The 20467-nt window shown below is 44.0% G+C and overlaps 1 pseudogene; it reads left to right on the forward strand.

The window, feature by feature from the left end:
- Positions 1-12960: 12960 nt before the first annotated feature.
- Positions 12961-18296, forward strand: LOC101176502 (annotated as a pseudogene).
- The last annotated feature ends 2171 nt before the right edge of the window (positions 18297-20467 follow it).

A 20467-nucleotide genomic window follows, 5' to 3' on the forward strand; every position in this document is an offset into this window, starting at 1 on the left:
CCGAGATTGCGCCACTGCACTCCAGCCTGGGCGATGGAGCGAGACTCCGTCTCAAAAAAAAAAAAAAAAAAAAAAAAGCCTAGGTTCTGGAGCCATGCATATTTGGGACTGAGAGGTGAACATGTTTTGTCCCAATCTTTTGGATAATGCAATAGAGACAGAAAGATTATAAAAATCTCAATGTAATAACTGAAAGAAACTGAGACTGTCGAGTCCAACCTCCCCATTCTACAGATGAAGACATTGAAATGGAGAGAGGGGAAATGACTCACCCAAGATTACACAGCTGGAAAGGGGGTTCCAAACTCCCAGTTTAGCACTCCATTCACTATACCCTGCTACATTCCCTTTCTACATTAAGTTCAATTGGGGCCTTACACAAAAATTAAAAATTTGACCCAAGAACTAATTTGATGTTAGGACCATAGACTTCTAGAATGTGTTTTAACTTGCAGTATCCATGGATGAAAATTGTGTTGACCAAGGATCCAAAAGAAGATATTATTGGAACCTGGTGACTCCATCAGAATGCTGATTCAGGGAAAAATTCAAAACTCTCAGTCAATCCCATACAGTACTAAGGTCTTAGCCCACACCTAAACGCTCTACATAATTCAATTTTTTTTTTTTTTTGAGACAAGATCTTGTCCTGTTGCCCATGCTGGAGTGCAATGGCAGGATTACGGCTCACTGCAGACTTGAACTCCTGGGATCAAGCAGTCCTCCCACCTCAGCCCCCCAGGAAGGCGAAACTGCAGGTGGGTGCCACCATGCCCGGCTAATGGTTTTTTTTTTTTCAACTTTCTTTAGAGACAGGGTCTCACTGTGTTGCCCGGGCTGATCTCAAACTTCTGGGCTTGAGAGATCCTCCTGCCTTGGCCTTCCAAAGTGTTGGGATTACAGGCATGAGCCACTGTGCCCTAATATTTTTATGTAATAAGTAAAAAGCTATTAAGGTCAATGAGGAGGTGGGAGGATAGCTTGAGCCCAGGAATTCGAGACCAGCATAAGCAACATGGTGGGACCACCACGCCACAAAAAATTTAAAAACTGATCACACATGGTATTGCTCACCCATGGTCCCAGCTACATGGGAGGCTGAGGAGGGAGGATCATTTGAGCCCAGGAGGTTGAGGCTACAGTGAGCCATGTTCCTGCCACTGCACTCTAGCCTGGGTGACAGGAGATGCTGTCTCAAAAAAAAAAAAAAAATTAAAAAAATTTACATATAAAAATAAAAAGATCCATAAAATTTTATTTTATTGTAAAATAAAATTTACAATAAAAATAAAAAGATCAATAATGGGAGGATCACTTGAGGCCAATAGTTTGAGACCAGCCTGGGCAGGCAGTTTAGCAAGACCCTATCTCTACCAAAAATTTTTAAAAATAGCTGGGTTAACTGGTAGGCACCTGTAGTCCCACCTGCTCCAGGTGGTTGAAGCAGGAAGATAGCTTGCGCCTAGGAGTTTGAGGCTGCAGTGAGCTGTGATCGTGCCACTGCACTGGAGCCTAGGCATCTGAGCAAGACTCAGTCTCCCTTTTTTTTTTTAGGCAGAGTCTTACTCTGTCGCCCAGGCTGGAGTGCAGTGGCGAGATCTCGGCTCACTGCAACCTCTGCCTCCCAGGTGCAAGCAATTCTCACGCCTCAGCCTCGAAAGTAGCAGGGACTACATGTGTGCACCACCATGCCCAGCTAATTTTTGTGTTTTTTGGTAGTGACGGATTTTCACCAATGTTGGCCAGGCTGGTCTGAAACTCCTGACTTCAAGTGATCTGCCATCGGCCTCCCAAAGTGCTGGGATTACAGGCATGAGTCACCTTGCCCAGCGAAGACTCTGTCTCTTAAAAATATTAAAGGCAGGCCGGGCGCGGTGGCTCACGCCTGTAATCCCAGCACTCTGGGAGGCCGAGGCGGGCGGATCACGAGGTCAGGAGATCGAGACCATCCTGGCTAACACAGTGAAACCCCGTCTCTACTAAAAATACAAAAAAATTAGCCGGGCGATGTGGCGAGCGCCTGTAGTCCCAGCTACTCCGGAGGCTGAGGCAGGAGAATGGCGGGAACCCCCGGGGGGCGGAGCCTGCAGTGAGCCGAGACCGCGCCACTGCACTCCAGCCTGGGAGACAGCGAGACTCTGTCTCAAAAAAAAAAAAAAAAAAAAAAAAAAAAAATATTAAAGGCTTGAAAATGAATGAACATATTTTAAACTTCATGAATAATTAAGAAATGCAAATTAAAACAAAGATACATTATCATTCTTACATATTTTTACATTTTTACATAAACAAGGTATTTTTAGTATAAATACGTCCCATACATTAACTAGGTGTCCTCTATTTTTATTTGCTAACTCTGGCAACCCAAACTATTGAGAATGTTTACTTTTATGTTAAGTTTCTATACTGCTTGAATGTTTACAGTGAGTATGTATTAACTTGGTAGTTATTTTTTATTTTTTTTATATATATATATATATTTTTTTTTTTTTTGAGACGGAGTCTCGCTGTGTCGCCCAGGCTGGAGTGCAGTGGCGCAATCTCGGCTCACTGCAAGCTCCGCCTCCCGGGTTCACGCCATTCTCCTGCCTCAGCCTCCTGAGTGGCTGGGACTACAGGTGCCCGCCACCACGCCCGGCTAATTTTTTGTATTTTTTAGTAGAGACGGGGTTTCACCGTGGTCTTGATCTCCTGACCTCGTGATCCGCCCGCCTCGGCCTCCCAAAGTGCTGGGATTACAAGCGTGAGCCACCGTGCCTGGCCCTTTTTATTTTTTTATTTTTATTTTTATTTTTTGTCCCCATGAAAGAAGTCTTTTTTTTTTAAGGATAAAATTTTCAATGATTTTTTTAAAATGTTATTGGTGAGGTAAAAGTATATAGCTATTGGCCAAGCATGGTGGCTCATGCCTGTAATCCTAGCACTTAGGGAGGTTGAGGCGGATGAATCACCTGAAGTCAGGAGTTCGAGACCAGCCTGGCCAACATGGTGAAACCCCATCTCTACTAAAAATACAAAAAATTGGTCAGGCGTGGTGGCTCACGCCTGTAATCCCAGTACTTTGGGAGGCCGAGGCGGGCAGATCACTTGGGGTCGGGAGTTCGAGACCAGCCCGACCAACATGGAGAAACTCCGTCTCAACTAAAAATACAAAATTAGCCTGGCGTGGTGGTGCATGCCTGTAATCCCAGCTATTTAGGAGGCTGAGGCAGGAGAATTGCTTGAACCCAGAAGGCAGAGGTTGCAATGAGCTGAGATTGCGCCATTGCACTCCAGCCTGGGCAACAAGAGCGAAACTCGCTCTCAAAAAAAAAAAAAAAAAAAAAAATTAGCCAGGCATGGTGGCAGGCGCCTGTAATCCCAGCTACTCAAGAGGCTGCAGCAGGAGAATCATCGCTTGAACCCAAAAGGCGGAGGTCACAGTGAGCTGAGATCCTGCCATTGCACTTCAGCCTGGGTGACAGAGCGAGACTGTCTCAAAAAATAATAATAAATGTTATTTTTATGTATTTATTTTGAGACAGAGTCTCGCTCCGTTGCCCAGGCTGGAGAGCAGTGGCCCGATCTGGGCTCACTGCAACCTCTGCCTCCCAGGTTCAAGCGATTCTCCCGCCTCAGCCTCCAGAGTAACTGTGATTATAGGCGCCTGCCGCCATGCCTGGCTAAATTTTTTGTATTTTTGGTAGAAACAGGGTTTCACCATGTTGGCCAGGCTGGTCTCGAACTCCCGACCTCCGGTGATCCACCGGCATCGTCCTCCCAAAGTGCTAGGATTACAGACGTGAGCCACCAGCCCCGGCCTTATTATTATTTACTATTATTTTATTTTTTATTTTTTTCTGAGACAGAGTCTCATTCTGTTGCCAAGGCTGGAGTGCAATGGCACAAGATCTGCACTCACTGCAACCTCCGCCTCCCAGGTTCAAGCGATTCTCCTGCCTCACTCAGCCTCCTGAGTAGCTGGGATTACAGGCGTTAGCCACCATGCCTGGCTAATCTTTTTATATTTTTTGTAGAGGTGGGTTTCGCCATGTTGGCCAGGCTGGTCTCCAATTCCTGATCTCAAGTGATCTGCCGCCCGCCTCGACCTCCCAAGGTGCTGGGATTACAGAGCCTCTGCGCCCGGCCCGCCCGCCCGCCTGCCCGCCTGCCCGCCTGCCTGCCTGCCTGCCTTCCTTCTTCTTTCCCTCTCTCTCTATCTCTCTTTTGTTTCTCTCTCTCTCTCTCTTTTTCTGTCTCTTTCTTTTTTTCTTTTCATCTAGCTCTGTTGCCCAGGCTGGAGTGTGCAGTGTGCAACAGTGCAATCTCGGCTCACTGCAACCTCCACCTCCTGGGCTCAAGCAATCCTACCACCTCAGCCTCCAGAGTAGCAGAGACTACAGGTGCATGCCACCACACCCAGCTAATTTTTGTATTTTTTGTAAAGACAAGGTTTTGCCATGTTCTTCAGGCTGGTCTTGAACTCCTGGGTTCAGCTATCCTCCTGCCTCGACCTCCCAAAGTGCTGGTATTACAGGTGTGAGCCACTGCACCTGGCCCTGTTTGTTTGTTTGTTTTACATTTTCCAAGTTTTGACAATAAGCATGTATTGAAGAATTTTTACCATACGATTTGCCTCTGCTACGTTAAGTGAATAAAACAGTATGTCATTTAGTGTACTATATGAACTTATCCACATAGCAAAATATTGGAAATATTAATAGATAATTATTAATAATAATTTTACTTTTCTTTTTTATACTTTCCTGTATTTAAATAAATAAATATGGCCACGTGCAGTGGCTCACGCCTGTAATCCCAGCACTTTGGAAGACCCAGGCAGGCAGATCACCTGAGGTTAGGAGTTTGAGACCAGCCTGGCCAAGATGGTGAAACCTAGTCTCTACTAAAAATACAAAAATTAACCAGGTGTGGTGGTGCATGCCTGTAATTCCAGCTACTCAGGAGGCTGAAGCAGGAAAATCACTTGAACCCAGGAGGCGGAGATTGTAGTGAGCTGAGAACCTACTATTACATTCCAGCCTGGGCAACAGAGGGAGACTCCATCTCCAAATACATAAATAGGACCGGGCAAGGTGGCTCACGCCTATAATCCCAGCACTTTGGGATGCCAAGACAGTAGGATCACTTGAGCTCAGGAGCTCAAGACCAGCCCTGTCAACATAGCGAGACAAAAATAAAACATAAGAACAACTAACTGGGGGCGGTGTGCACGCCTGTAATCCCAGCTACTCGGGAGGTTGAGGTGGGAGGTTCTCTTGAACAGAGGAGGTCAAGGCTGCAGTGAGCAGAGATTGTGCCACTGCACTCCAGCCTGGAGCAATGGAGCAAGACCCTATCTCAAAATAAAATAAAATAAATATTTAAAAAGTTTTAACTGGCTAGTCCACTAAGAATCATGAGACAGAGGCCGAGCGCAGTGGCTCACGCCTGTAATGCCAGCACTGTAGGAGGCCAAGGCAGGCAGATCACCTGAGGTCAGCAGTTTGAGACCAGCCTGGCCCACATGGCAAAACCTCGTCTCTACTAAAAATACAAAAATTAGCTGGGTGTGGTGCTGCGCACCTGTAATTCCAGCTACTCGGGAGGCTGAGGTAGGAGGATCGCTTGAACCCGGGAGGTAGAGGTTGCAGTGAGCCAAGATTGTGCCACTGCACTCCAGCCTGGGAGACAGACTGAGACTCTATCTCAAAAAAAAAAAAAATAAAGAATAATGAGACAGAATTATCTCTATTATCTCTGTTAACATGGATGATCTTTAAAGCTTTTATTTGGGAAGCAAGAATTACATGTCAATTTTTTTAAACAGTTGGGGTCTTGCTTTTCCACCAAGACTGAAATGCAGTGGCAAAATAACTCACTCCAGCCTGGAATTCCTGGGCTTGAGCAGTCCTGCTGCCTCAGCCTCCCAGAGTGCTGGTATTATAGGCATCAGCCACCGTACTCAGCCTCACAATGTATTGTTAAATGATAAAAGATACCCAGCCGGGCGCAGTGGCTCATGCCCATAATCCCAGCACTTTAGGAGGCCAAGGCAGGCAGATCACCTGAGGTCAGGAGTTCGAGACCAGACTGACTAATATGGTGAAACCCCATCTCAACTAAAAATACAAAAGTAGCAGGGCGTGGTGGCGTGCGCCTGTAATCCCAGCTACTCAGGAGGCTGAGGCAAGAGAATCACTTGAACCTGGGAGATGGAGGTTGCAATGAGCCAAGATCGTGCCATTGCACTGCAGCCTGGCAACAAGAGCAAAACTCTGTCTTAAAAAAAAAAAAAAGATCTAACAAAGCAGTAGTATTACATATGATTCAGTTTCTAAGGTTCATGAATAAGTGTGAGAGAGATGTCTGGAAGGATATACTCCAAGGTATAACAATGACAATCTCTAGGTATGGAAAATGATGGATATTTTGATACTTTTTTACTGTACTTTTTTAATGATCATATAATAAAACATAAAGAGACACTTCATTTTGAAGAAAAGAAAATTGGATGGCCTGGGGAGCTTTTCAAACATCAGTTCATTTTAATTCTTTATTAGTTTCCCTGTCAAGGGAGAAACCTCAAAAGCTGCAAAGCCAAGGAAGCAGCTAACAATCAGATGGGGTATTCAGTTGAGCAAGCAAATGGCTGCGGGCTTACTATGAGAAAGGCTGAGTTGGGGACAGTGGCCCGGAAAGAGAACCCTTATTCTTTTTTTTTTTTTTTTTTGAGATGGAGTCTCGCTCTGTCGCCCAGGCTGGAGTGCAGTGGCACGATCTCGGCTCACTGCAAGCTCCGCCTCCCGGATTCACGCCATTCTCCTGCCTCAGCCTCTCCAAGTAGCTGGGACTACAGGCGCCCGCCACCACGCCCGGCTAATTTTTTGTATTTTTAGTAGAGACGGGGTTTCACCGTGGTCTCGAACTCCTGACCTCGTGATCCGCCCGCCTCGGCCTCCCAAAGTGCTGGGATTATAAGCGTGAGCCACCGCGCCCGGCCTGAGAACCCTTATTCTTTTGCTGTGTGACTGTGACCAAATTATACAGCTTCACTCTAGACCTTAGTTTCCTCATCTTTATACAGGGAATGCTGTAAAAATTTCAAAAGAATAAGTCAAACAAAACCAAAAAGATGTTTGGAATTTGGGCGGGGCGCAGTGGCTCACACCTGTAATCCCAGCACTGTGGGAGGCCAAGGCGGGTGGATCACGAGGTCAGGAAATCCAGACCATCCTCACCAACATGGTGAAACCCCGTCTCTACTAAAAATCCAAAAATTAGCTGGGCATGGTGGCACATGCCTGTAATCCCAGCTACTCAGGAGGCTGAGGCAGGAGAATCGCTTGAACCAGGGAGTTGGAGGTTGCAGTGAGCCGAGGTCGTGCCTCTGCATTCCAGCCTGGCAACAGAGTGAGACTCCATCTCAAAAAAAAAAAAAAAGTTTGGAATGTAATGTATGGCTACGACTAGCACAAGCCAAAATTTCCATTCTGTGTTTGTTTCCCAGGAATGGAGGTTTAAATGAGGTAGGCATAAGCACTTGTAAATGTAAAATATTAAAGTTTTATATGACATTGGGAGAGACAAGGACATACATTTCTATAAATAACTATATAAAGGCAGGCAACTGTGCAAAGCTGCATATGTTCAAGTGCCAAATGGGAAGTAGACAACGAGGCTGTAGGACTTGGGAGGAAGAGTAAAGGGTAGGTTGGGGTGCCCAGAGATGCCTTCCAGATGACCCAGGAGGCCTGGATGATTCTCCACAGAGTTTGAGGAACAGGCTAGTAAGGGAATGCATTATGACAAAGTCATTTAGAAGCTTTGAACCGCTCGAAGACCCTGGTTCTTATTTACTTATTTACTTATTTTGAGACAGAGTCTCACTCTGCTGCCTAGGCTGGAGTGCAGTGGTGTGATCTTGGTTCACTGCAACCTCTGCCTCCCGGGTTCAAGCGACTCTCTTGCCTCAGCCTCCCGAGTAGCTGGGATTACAGGCACCCGCCACCACACCTGGCTAATTTTTGTATTTTTAGTAGAGATAGGGTTTCACTATGTTGTCCAGGCTGGTCTCGAACTCCTGACCTCAGGTGATCCATCTGCCTCGGCCTCCCAAAGTGCTGGGATTGCAGGAGTGAGCCACTGTGCCCAGTCAAGACCTGGCTCTTTTTGCTGCTTCGTGTTTTCTGTACTGAACACAAAAACATACCTAGAAGTCACTCCAGGAAAAGGAAATGCAATCTAAGTTCTACCTGGGGGGGTATATTTTCTCTGGGAAGTGAATAGGTGAGGTTGAAGAGCAGCCCTCCACTTTCAATATCCTCCCAAAGCATGATGGGAAAGGACCAGACCCCCACATTCGGGATTTTTCCAGTTCTTCTACCCTACTACCCTACTCAAGAGATACTCAAATGGGAGGCACCATCCTATTGTACTATTTTTTCTTCTGGACAAAGCATCTGAGACCCTGGGTCTCTTTTTTCCTACTGTGGTGAATGGGAGAATGCAGACGAAAACCTGACTGTCTTTATCTCACGTCCCTTGGCCTAGATACATCCAGAAGTAGTCCATTCTTCCTTTCTTTTTTTTTTCCCCCTTCTCTTCTTGGCCCCTTTAGTTTGCCAAGTCAAACATCCTCCCAGTAAACATGAACTCCTTATCTCTCCCTCAAGTTAAAAAAACAAAAACAAAAACCCACAGCCTCTCCCATTCTATTATAATCATTCTCTTCACTCTTTTTTTACCAACTGGGTTCCAATGTGTACAACATCTTGCTGTCTGCATCTCAGGTAAAGTTAAGAAAGAAAAGGAGAAAAAAGGGAACAAATATTTAATGAATCTCCAATGTGTCAGAGTCCATCACATTAAGTACTTTGGTTCATTTCATTTTCACAACAAAATGAGATCATTATTATTATTACTCCAATTTGCAGATCAGGAAATAGAAATTAAAAGTTTAAATACCGTGTTCAAATTTTTATTATTTTTATATTAGAGACAGAGTCTTGCTATGTTGGCCAGGTTGGCCTTGAACTCCTGGCCTCAAGCAATCCTCCTACCTCAGCCTCCCAAAGTGTTGGGATTATAGACATGAGCCACTGCACCCGGCCTCTTTCAATCCTAAGGATTTTACATCTTCACTGTGTTCAGCCTACTTGTGTTTGTAAGGAGCCATCATTACTTTCTTTTATGGGATTACTTTGTCGATTTTCAAGATCCTTTTAGAGGAGACTAAGCTAATAAATACTAATATTAATACCAATACCTTGGCCAGGCACAGTGGCTCACGCCTGTAATCCCAGCACTTTGGGAGGCCAAGGCCAGCCTGGCCAACATGGCGAAACCCCATCTCCACTAAAAATACAAAAATTAGCTGGGAGTGGTGGCATGTGCCTGTAATACCAGCTACTCAGGAGGCTGAGGCAGGAGAATCGCTTGGACCCAGGAGGTGGAGGTTGCGGTTGCGGTGAGCCAAGATAGTGCTACTACTATCCAGCCTGGGCAACAGAGTGAGACTCTGTTTCAAAAAACAAAATCAAACAAAACAAAACAAAACAAAAAAATGCCAATACCTTAAATTTATGTAACACTTGACAGTTTACTTTTTTCCTTATTTTTTCTTTTTTTTTTTTTTGAGATGGAATTTCACCCTTGTTGCCCAGGCTGGAATGCAATGGTGCAATCTCGGCCCACTGCAACCTCCATCTCCTGGGTTCAAGTGATTCTGCTGCCTCAGCCTCCTGAGTAGCTGGTATTACAGGCATGTGCCACCACTCCCAGCTAATTTTTGTATTTTTAGTAGAGGCAGGGTTTCTCCATGTTGGTCAGGCTGGTCTCGAACTCCTGACCTAAAGTGATCCACCCACCTAGGCCTCCCAAAGTGCTGGGATTATAGGCGTGAGCTGCCATGCCTGGCCTTCCTTATTTTTTCAATGTTTTATTTTCTTTGGCCATGTCACTAGTAATACCTTACAGTTCTTCAATATATCCATATATTCTCTTATCTCATTCTCAGGAAAAACAAATTACACTGGCTTATTTTTTAATAGCTTTATTATTTTTGAAAGACTCATACATGCTTGTTGCAACTAAAATTAAGCAATATAGAAATTGTAAAAAAAGAAAGTAAAAATCATCCTAAATCCCACTACTCAGAGATAACCACTGTTAATATTTGAGTAAATATGTTTTTCATCTGTTTCTCCATTTGTATAATGTGACTAAATGGGATCATACTCTGCCTTTCTAGGCTGCTTTTTTTTCACTAAGAGTATGCTGACAACAGCTTTCCACATCAGTAAATATATATGCATGTCATTATTTATATTTATTTTAATTTTGTTTGTTTATTTTCTGGTTTTTGTTTTTGAGACAGGGTCTCGGAACCCAGGCTGGAGTGCAGTGGCACAATCATGGCTCACTGCAGCCTTAACCTCCTGGGCTCAAGCCATCCTCCCACCTCAGCCTCTAGAGTAGTTGGGACTACAGGCACACTCCACCAAGCTCAGCTAATTTTTTAATTTTTTGTAAAGATGAGATCTCACTATGTTGCTCAAACTGGTCTTTAACTCCTAGGCTCAAACAGTCCTCCTGCCTCAGCTTCCCAAAGTGCTGGGATTACAGGCATGAGCCACTGCACCCAGCTCCATTATTATTTTTAATGATTGTATAGTATTCCAATTTAAGGATACATTTCCCTTGACCAGTGACCTGTTGATGAAGTTTGAGACTACTTCCAATTTCTGATTGTCATAAGAAATTATTAGCCTTAATTTAAAGATTAGGGAATTGAAGCTCTGAAAAAGCTAAATGACCCTCTTTCCAAAATCCAGGTCTAGAACTAAGCTACTTGGGCCAAGCCCCAGATTTCTGACTCTTTTTTTTTTTTAAGATGGGGTCTCACTATGTTGCCCAGGCAGGTCTTGAACTCCTGAGGTCAAGGGGTCCTGGCCCAGACTTCTGACTCAAAACAGTTCTCTTTCCAAATGAACCACAAGAATAGAAAGCTGCAATTCTTGACATATAATAGGAGTTGACATTCTTGACATATAATATAGAATTGATAACAAAAAATGAGATGTTTTTAACTGTCCCATTTCTTTTTATTTCCTTTTTAATCAGTCTACATCATGCTTTGATGCCCCATTTCTTTAAAAGTTAAGCATATACTTATGCTTACTGTAAAACCCAGATATTCTGCTCCTATCTATTTACTCAAAATAAATGAAAGGATATGTCCATACAAATACTTATACATGAACATTCATAGCAGGTTTTTTTTTTTTTTTTCTGAGATGGAGTCTTGCTCTGTTGTCCAGGCTGGAGTGCAGTGGTGCGAACTCAGCTCAGTGCAACCTCCGCCCCCTGGGTTCAAGCAATTCTTCTGCCTCAGCCTCCCAAGTAGCTGGAACTATGGGCATGTGCTACCACACCCGGCTAATCTTGCATTTTTAGTAGAGATGGGGTTTCACCATGTTGGCCAGGCTGGTCTTGAACTCCTGACCTCAGGTGATCTGCCCGCCTTGGCCTCCCAAAGTGCTGGGATTACAGGTGTGAGCCATCGCGCCTGGCCCATTCATACCAGTTTTATTTGCAGTATTCAAGTAATGGAAACAACCTAAATGTTCATCAACAAGCAAATGGATAAACAAATTGTAATATGCCCATACGATGGAATACTACTCAGTAATCGAAAGGAGTAAACTATTGATAGGTACAGCAACACGGATGAATTTCAGAAACATATTGAGCAAAAAAAGCCAGACACAAAGGAATATATACTGTGTAATTCCACTTATATGAAGTTCAAGAATAGGTAAAACTGAGCTATAGTGATGAAGTGACCCCAATGGTGCCTTGTGGTGCAGGGAAGCTTGGAGGGGGCCCAGAGAATTGACTGGGAAGGGGCATGAGTAGATCTTTTGGGTTGGGTTAATGGAATTGTTCTATATCTTAATTGTAGTAACAGTTACATGGGTATATGCATTTATCAAATCTCATCAAACTGTACATTTTTTTTTTTTTGAGACAGAGTCTCCCTCTGTCACCCAGGCTGGAGTGCAGTGGTGCAATCTTGGCTTACTGCAACCTCCACCTCCCAGGTTGAAGCGACTGTCCAGGCTCAGCCTCCTAAGTAGCTGGGATTACAGGTGCACACCACCACGCCTGGCTAATTTTTGTATTTTTAGTACAGATGGGATTTTGCCATGTTGGCCAGGCTGGTCTAGAATTCCTGTCTTCAAGTGATCCACCCACCTCGGCCTCCCAAAGTGCTGGGATTACAGGCATGAGCCACCACGCCCTGCCAAACTGTACACTTTAAATGGGTGAACATTGTTGTATGTAAATTATATTTCAACAAAGTTGTTTTTTACCTGGCCCTTTGGTTCTGTTAACATGAAGTATACTGCATGTGGTAGAGATAAACATTTGGCATAAATGGAAAATGTCTGTGAATGAATAATTTTATATATATATATATATATATATATTTTTTTTTTAAAGGATAAATGGCAGTCATCTGGTCCTTTCCCAGTAATAGAAGTCACTTATCAGAAAAATAAATTGTCTGCATGAACTTGACGCTGGAAAGATGAAACACAGGTTGGCTCTACATGCGTGGGTAGTGCTGCTCTGGCTGGACATGTGACAGTTGGCTGGGGCCCTCGGCAGTGGGCCCAGGCAGGCATCTGGGTAGGGGCAAGGCCTCAGGGAGCAAGGAAGGCCTCAGCCCTCCCCTTAGCATACATTTTTCAAGGGCAGACCTGCCTAGGAGGGTCACATGTCTGACGCCTTTGCCAGGCCTCCAAACATAGAAAAGCTGCAGGGTTCTATGAAAAATGAAGCCTTTGTGTCAAAAATAGACCTTCAAGGAGAAAATTAAAAGCTGTTTCCTAAAGCTAGGCAAAGGGGAGCTATCCTGGAAAGGAAAATGCCTGGAAAGCCAGTTTGAATTTTGAAGGACCATGCTAACAAGTGATGACAACCCAGGGGCCTCCTCTCAGAGGCCCCGTAGAATTTCACTGGACTCATTTGCCTCCAATCTCCTCGAATCTCACACTGCAGAACTTCTGGGATGATTTAAAGTGAGTTTCTACAGAAAACGAAAAATCAAGTGACTGTCAGGTGCTTAACTGGTCAGGAACATCGAAGATGCCTGCTTGAAAAAGAAAGCAAATCAGAACAAAACAGAAAGCCCTAAACAGGAATCGCTAGAAAGCAACTCTTTGTAACTGACAATAGCAGCCTGCTGTAAAGGCATCCCCAAAAGTAAAATGCTCATTTCCTCCACAAGAGTGTGTGTGTGTGTGTCTGTGTGTCTCTGTGTGTGTCTGTGTGTCCGAGAGACAGAGACAGAATGAGGTGGAAGAGGCCAACACTAGAGAGAATAAGTGAATATTTCCTTTCTCTCATCAGACCTCATGTGGCCAAAAGCTAAACAGGTCCATAATCAGCACACTATTGACCTATCCTTGTGTGTATCCTTAAGCTAGTATCTCAAGAGTCTAATTCCCTAAATCACAGTCACTTGGGAGCAGGTGGGTCTTGTTAAAAATGCCCATTCTTGGCCGGGCGTGGTGGCTCACATCTGTAATCCCAGTACTTTGGGAGGCTGAGGTGGGCGGATCATGAGGTCAGGAGATCAAGACTGTCCTAGCTAACATGGTGAAAGCCGTCTCTACTAAAAATACAAAAAAAAAAATTACTCAGGTGTGGTGGCGGGCACCTGTAGTACCAGCTACTCAGGAGGCTGAGGAAGGGGAATAGCCTGAACCCAGGAGTCGGAGCTTGCAGTGAACTGAGATCGCACCACTGCACTCCAGCCTGGGCAACAAGAGTGAAACTCCGTCTCAAAAATAAATAAATAAATAAATAAACTCATTCTTGGCCGGACACAATGGATCATGCCTATAATCCCAGCACTTTGGGAGGCCGAGGTGGGTGGATCATTTGAGACCAGGAGCTCGAGACCAGCCTGGCTAATATGGTTGAAAACCCGTCTCTACTAAAAATTAAAATTAAAATAATGAGCCACGGTTGCGGGCACCTGTAATCCCAGCTACTTGGGAGGCTGATGCACGAGAATCATTTGAACCTGGGAGGCGAAGGTTGCAGTGAGCCGAGAGTGTGCCACTACACTCCAGCCTGAGTAACAGAGCAAGGCTCTGTCTCGAAAAAGAAAAAAAAAGCACATTCTTGGGTCCCAGACCCCTACAGTATAAGTCAGTGTGTCTGAAATAGAGCCCAGGAATCACCATGTGATTCTAATGCACCTTAAAGCTTGAAGGTCATTACCACTTCTTTTCTTCTCTTTTCTTTCTTTCTTTCTTTTTTTGAAACAAGCTTTTACTCTGTCGCCCAGGCTGAGGTGCAATGGCATGATCTCAGCTCACTGCAGCCTCCACCTCCTGGACTCAAGTAGCTGGAACCACAGGTGCGTGCTACCATGTCCAGCTAATTTTTTGATTTTTGGTAGAGACAAGGTCTCACTTTGTTGTCCAGGCTAGTTTTGAACTCCTGAGCTCAAGCGATCCTCCTGCCTCAGCTTCCCAAAGTGCTGGGATTACAGGCATAAACCACTGAGCCCAGCAGAAGATCATTACTTTAGGCAAACACAGTTAATTGTTTATTAATGGTTTGCTCAACGGTTCAACTTGATTACAAGTCAGCAAATTAAACTCTATATTTTCACTGGTGTGTTTGAATTCCGTTTGTCTCAATAAAAGCAACAATCAATTGGTGGGGAAAAAACCCAACTGGATGGTTAAGAATATAAATCCATAAATTTCTGAGATTGGTGGCATTATGTAGCAAAATTCTTCTAAATGCTGTGGCCCAGATTTTCCACTCCCAGTCATGAATCCTAAGGAAATAATGAATGAGCCAAGATACAAGAAAGTTTACTTTGCTATTGTTCATAATTTTGAAAAATTGGAAACCATCTAAATGCTTAACAAAAGGAGATCAGTTAAATTAGTTACAAGAGTGCCATATAATAAATGCAGATCTGAATTTATTGACATGGGCACATGTTTAAACTACAATTGTTCAAGAGACAAAGAAGATTACAAAACTATGTCATATGTTTATTTTTGTAAAAAGAAATTTAAAACAGGCCGGGCATGGTGGCTCACACCTGTAATCCCAGCACTTTGGGAGGCCAAGGCAGGCAGATCATGAGGGCGAGAGATAGAGACCATCCTGGCCAACATGGTGAAACCCTGTCTCTACTAAAAATAAAAAAAATTAGCTGGGCATGGTGGCCTGTGCCTGTAGTCCCCGCTACTTGGGAAGCGAAGGCAGGAGAATCGCTTGAACCCAGGAGGCAGAGGTTGCATTGAGCCGAGATTTTGCCACTGCACTGCAGCCTGGCAACAGTGCAAGACTCTGTCCAAAACAAAACTTAGCTCAGCATGGGGGTGTGCACCTGTATTCCCAGCTACTTGGGAGGCTGAGGCAGAAGAATTGCACGGGCAACAGAGAGACTCCATCTAGAAAAAAAAAAACAAATTAAAAACAAAATTTTGAAGAATAATATACAAAATGTTAACAATACTATCTCTGTGTGGTGAGGTCACATTTTTCTTCTTTGTAATTTGTTTAAATTGTTTTAAAATTATATACATATATTATTATTTTAGAGACAGGGTCTCATTCCGTCACCCAGGCCGGAGTGCAGTGGCATGATCACAGTTCAGTGTAACCTCAAACACTTGGGCTCAAGAGATCCTCCCATCTCAACCCCATGAGTAGCTAGGACTACAGGGGCAGACCACCATGCCTAGCCACATTTTTTGTTTGTTTTTAAGTAGAGATACGTTCTCACTGTTTCCCAGGCTTATTTTTGTAATCAGAAAAAGCACAGGGCTTTAACCGTTTTGAATAAAAGGAGCAGATCACTGAATTCCATGTTTAAAAACTGGGTTAAGGTCCCAGATCTACTGCTTTGAACTTCTCTTTTCTTTTCTCTGAAATGGAGTATTATCATCTCAGAGGTACTCTCCATCTACCTCTGAGAGTAGTTGTGAGATAAAGTCTGGAAATACTTTGCCAACTATAAAGTGTTTTATAAAGATGTTGTATTACTAAGTTTCGATTTTCACATCAGAGACCCAAATTCATTCAATACCTAAATCTGCAAATATATAATTAAGGCTGGGCAAGGTGGCTCACGCTTGTAATCCCAGCACTTTGGGAGGCCGAGGCGGGCGGATCACGAGGTCAGGAGATTGAGACCACAGTGAAACCCCGTCTCTACTAAAAACACAAAAAATTAGCCGGGCGTGGTGGCGGGCGCCTGTAGTCCCAGCTACTTGGAGAGGCTGAGGCAGGAGAATGGCATGAACCCAGGAGGCGGAGCTTGCAGTGAGCTGAGATTGCGCCATTGCACTCCAGCCTGGGCGACAGAGCGAGACTCCGTCTCAAAAAAAAAAAAATTAAACATGATGCCAGACCTTTTAAAAAATTATATTTTAAAAATATATATTTTAAAAATATATATTTTAAAAATATATTTTCCCTTTTTATTATGGAAATTATTTTATTTATTTATTTATTTATTTTATTATGGAAATTTTATTTTATTATGGAAATTTTTTTCGCTTTTTATTATGGAAATATTTATTTATTTATTTATTTATTTTGAGACAGAGTTTAGCACTTGTTTCCCAGGCTGGAGTACAGTGGCGCAATCTGGGCTCATTGCAACCTTCGCCTCCGGGGTTCAAGTGGTTCTCCTGCCTCAGCCTCCCAAGTAGCTGGGATTACAGGTGTGCACCACCACATCCAGCTGATTTTTGTATTTTTAGTAGAAGTGGAGTTTCACCATGTTGGCCAGGCTGGTCTCAAACTCCTGACCACAGGTGATCCGCCTGCCTCGGTCTCCAAAAGTGCTGGGATTACAGGCGTGAACCACCGCACCTGGCTGAAAGACCCTTTCTCTACCAAAAAAAAAAAAAAATTAAAAAATTACCCAGTTGTGGTGGTACATGTCTATAATCCTAGGTACTCAGGAGGCTGATGCGGGCGGACGATTTGAGCCTGGGAGTTCAAAGTTTCAGTGAGCTATGATCATGCTATTGCACTCCAGCCTGAGCACAGAGAGAAACTCTATTTAAAATAAAAAAAAGTAGGCTGGGTGCAATGGCTTATGCCTGTAATCCCAGCACTTTGAGCGGCCAAGACAGGCAGATTTCTTGAGGCCAGAAGTTCAAGACTGGCTTGGGCAACATGGTGAAACCTCATCTGTACAAAAAAGAAAAAGGAAAATTTACTAACTCAATAGAACTTTACAGGAAAAAAAAATTAGCTGGGTGTGGTGGTGTGCAGCTGTAGTTCCAGCCACTCAGGAGGCTGAGATGGGAGGATCGCTTGAACCTGGGAAGTTGATGCTGCAGCAAGCTGTGATCACACCACTGCTCTACAGCCCAGGTGAACAGAACAAGGCCCTGTATCAAAGAAACAAACAAAAAAGTGAATAGAATAGTATATGCACTCCCATGTATGCGTCACCCAGCTTCAATATTATCAACTGACAGCCAACCTTGTTTTGTCTACACCTCCCACTCACTCCCAACCTCTCCCTATTAACATAGAGCCAGACTGTTAGTTGAGCTCTATAACTTTTTTTTTTTTTTTTAGATTGGCTGTAGCTCTGTCACCCAGGCTGGAGTGCAGTGGCACAATCTGGGCTTATTGCAACCTCCGCCTCCTGGGTTCAAGTGATTCTCCTGCCTCAGCCTCCCAAGTAGCTGAGACTACAGGCATGCACCACCACGCCCAGCTAATTTTTATATTTTTAGTAGAGACGGGGTTTTACCATGTTGGACAGGCTGGTCTCAAACTCCTGACCTCAGGTGATCTGCCCGCCTCGGCCTCCCAAAGTGCTGGGAATACAGGCGTGAGTCACTGTGCCCGGCCAAGCTCTATAACTTTCATGTACACAAAAGTACATTCCAGTTCTCAACTCCTCATCTAAAAAGACAGTTCGGAGACCAGGACATGGTGACTGTTTTCCTGCGGGGCGGCATAGGGGAGCTTAACAAGAACTACCACCCCAATTTCCTGGTGGTGGAGAAGCATACAACCATCAGTGAGATCAAAGACACTTTCCGGCAGTTTCTAAATGGGACGACACTGGCATCATCCTCATCAACCAGTACATTACAGAGATGGTGCGGCACGCCTTGGATACCCACCAGTGCCCCATTCCAGTCAGCCTGGAGATCCCCTCCAAGGAGCACCCATATGACACTGCCAAGGAATCCATCCTGGGCAGGGCCAGGGGCATGTTCTCTGCCAAAGACCTACGCTAGGGGATTCCTCACAGCCCAAAGCCCCTCCCTCATTTCCAGGCCTCTCCCCAGGCTTGCCATCAACCTCCTTTAAGTTCTGAGCCTCTGACTTCCAATTCCCACCTCTTCCCACTTCATTAAGAGGCTAGGTGAGGCGCTCCTAGGTTGCTTGGGCTCTGCTGTTAAAGTCAAGGCTAGTTAAGGAACAGGAAGCCAGACCATCTTCTCTCTCCACTACCACTTGCTTGTGCTACTGGTTACACAGTGTCATTGTTGATGTAAAATTAAAGTATAATATTAATAATATTCTTGCTTCTCTCCAAAAAAAAACAAAAACAAAAAGTTGATGTAGTGCTATTTCTGCAGATTATGTATGCAGCTCAGCACTGGGGCAACAAAAGGGCCCTTGAAGTCCAACAGACTTGAGTTCAAATCCTGCCCTGTCACCTACCAGTCATGTGACATCAGATAAATTAATTACTCCTTTTAAGTCTTGTTTCCTAATAGCTGCCTTCTATAGTTAACATGAGACTTAGGCCAGGCGTGGTGGCTCACGCCTGTAATCCTAGCACTTTGGGAGGCTGAGGTAGGCGGATCATTTGAGGTCAGGAGTTCGAGATCAGCCTGGCCAACATAGTGAAACCCCATCTCTACTAAAAATACAAAAATTAGCCACGCATGGTGGCAGGTGCCTGTAATCCCAGCTACTCAGGAGGCTGAGCAGGAGAATCGCTTGAACCCAGGAGGCGGAGGTGAGCCAAGATCATGCCATTGCACTCCAGCCTGGGTGACAGAGTAAGACTCCATCTCGGAAAGAAAAAAAAAAAGAGACTTAAATAAGAGAATGTATGCAAAGCACTTAGCATGATGTCTAACATAGTGGCGGCGGTGGGGGGGGGCAACAACATCTCACCAGATATTCCATTTGTTTATAGAAGACCCTTAGAAATAGATATTGATTTCCCTTTGACAGATGAAGAAACTGACGACATTAATGAGTATTGCTAACAGTGGAGAGACAGAGAACTGCTCATTTTCTACTGGGAAAGTGAAAATTGGGACAACCACTAAGCACAGCCACAATTTGGCAGTATTTAGGAAAGTTGAAGAGGCGTTTTTCCCTACATCCCAGCAATTCTATTTCTAGGTATATGCTCTAGAAAACTCTCACACGTGTACCCAAGAAGACATATAAGAATGTATATTGCAACTAGGTGTGGTGGCTCACCCTTCTAATGCCAGAACTTTGGAAGGCTAAGGCTGGAAGACCATTTGATCCCAGGAGTTTGAGACCAGCCTGGGTAACATAGTGAGACCCCCCTCTACAAAAAAAAATAATAATAAAAAAATTAGCCAGGCATAGTGGTGTGCACCTGTAGTCCCAGCTACTCAGGAGGCTGAAGTAGGATAATCGTTTGAGCCCAGGAGGTTTAGGCTGCAGTGAGCTGTGGTTGCACCACTACACTCCAGCCTGGGTGACAGGACAAGACCCTGTCTCAAAAAAATTTTTATTTTAAATTAAAAATATGTACACTGCAACAATGCTTATGAGAGCAAACAATAGGAAGCACTCTAAATGTCCAATAGTATAGAAAATGTGATATAGTCAAGAAAGATAAATTGTGATATAGTCATGAATGAAACACCTACACCAATTAAATTGGCTGAAGTAGCTACATGTGGCAACATGAGTAAATACAATAAAGTTGAGTGAAAAGAGTGGTGGCAAAAGGATCCCTCAATATGATACCTTTTTTTTTTTTTGAGATGGAGTCTCGCTCTGTCACCAGGCTGGAGTGCAGTGGCGATACCATTATTTTTTAATAGCTTTATGGAGGTGTAACTGATATACAAAAACCTGCATATATTCAATATGTACACTCTGATGAGTTTGGACATATGCACACACCCATGACACTGCTTTGTCTCTGTCTCAAAAAAAAGATAAGTAATAGATTCATAATAAATCATACATTCAGGATAATCAATATTCAGGATAATGGTTATCTCAGGAAAGAAAAGAAGAAATGTAATAAAAGAGGGATACTAGAAGGGTGTAATTGTTTCTGTAATATTTTATTTCCTTTTTTTTTTTTTTGAGACAGAGTCTTGCTCTGTCACACAGGCTGGAGTGCAATGGTGCGATTTTGGTTCACTGCAATGCAATCTCCGCCTCCCAGGTTCAAACGGTT

The sequence above is a fragment of the Nomascus leucogenys genome, chromosome 22a (assembly GCF_006542625.1).
Source record: "Nomascus leucogenys isolate Asia chromosome 22a, Asia_NLE_v1, whole genome shotgun sequence".
Taxonomy (NCBI): Eukaryota; Metazoa; Chordata; class Mammalia; order Primates; family Hylobatidae; genus Nomascus; species Nomascus leucogenys.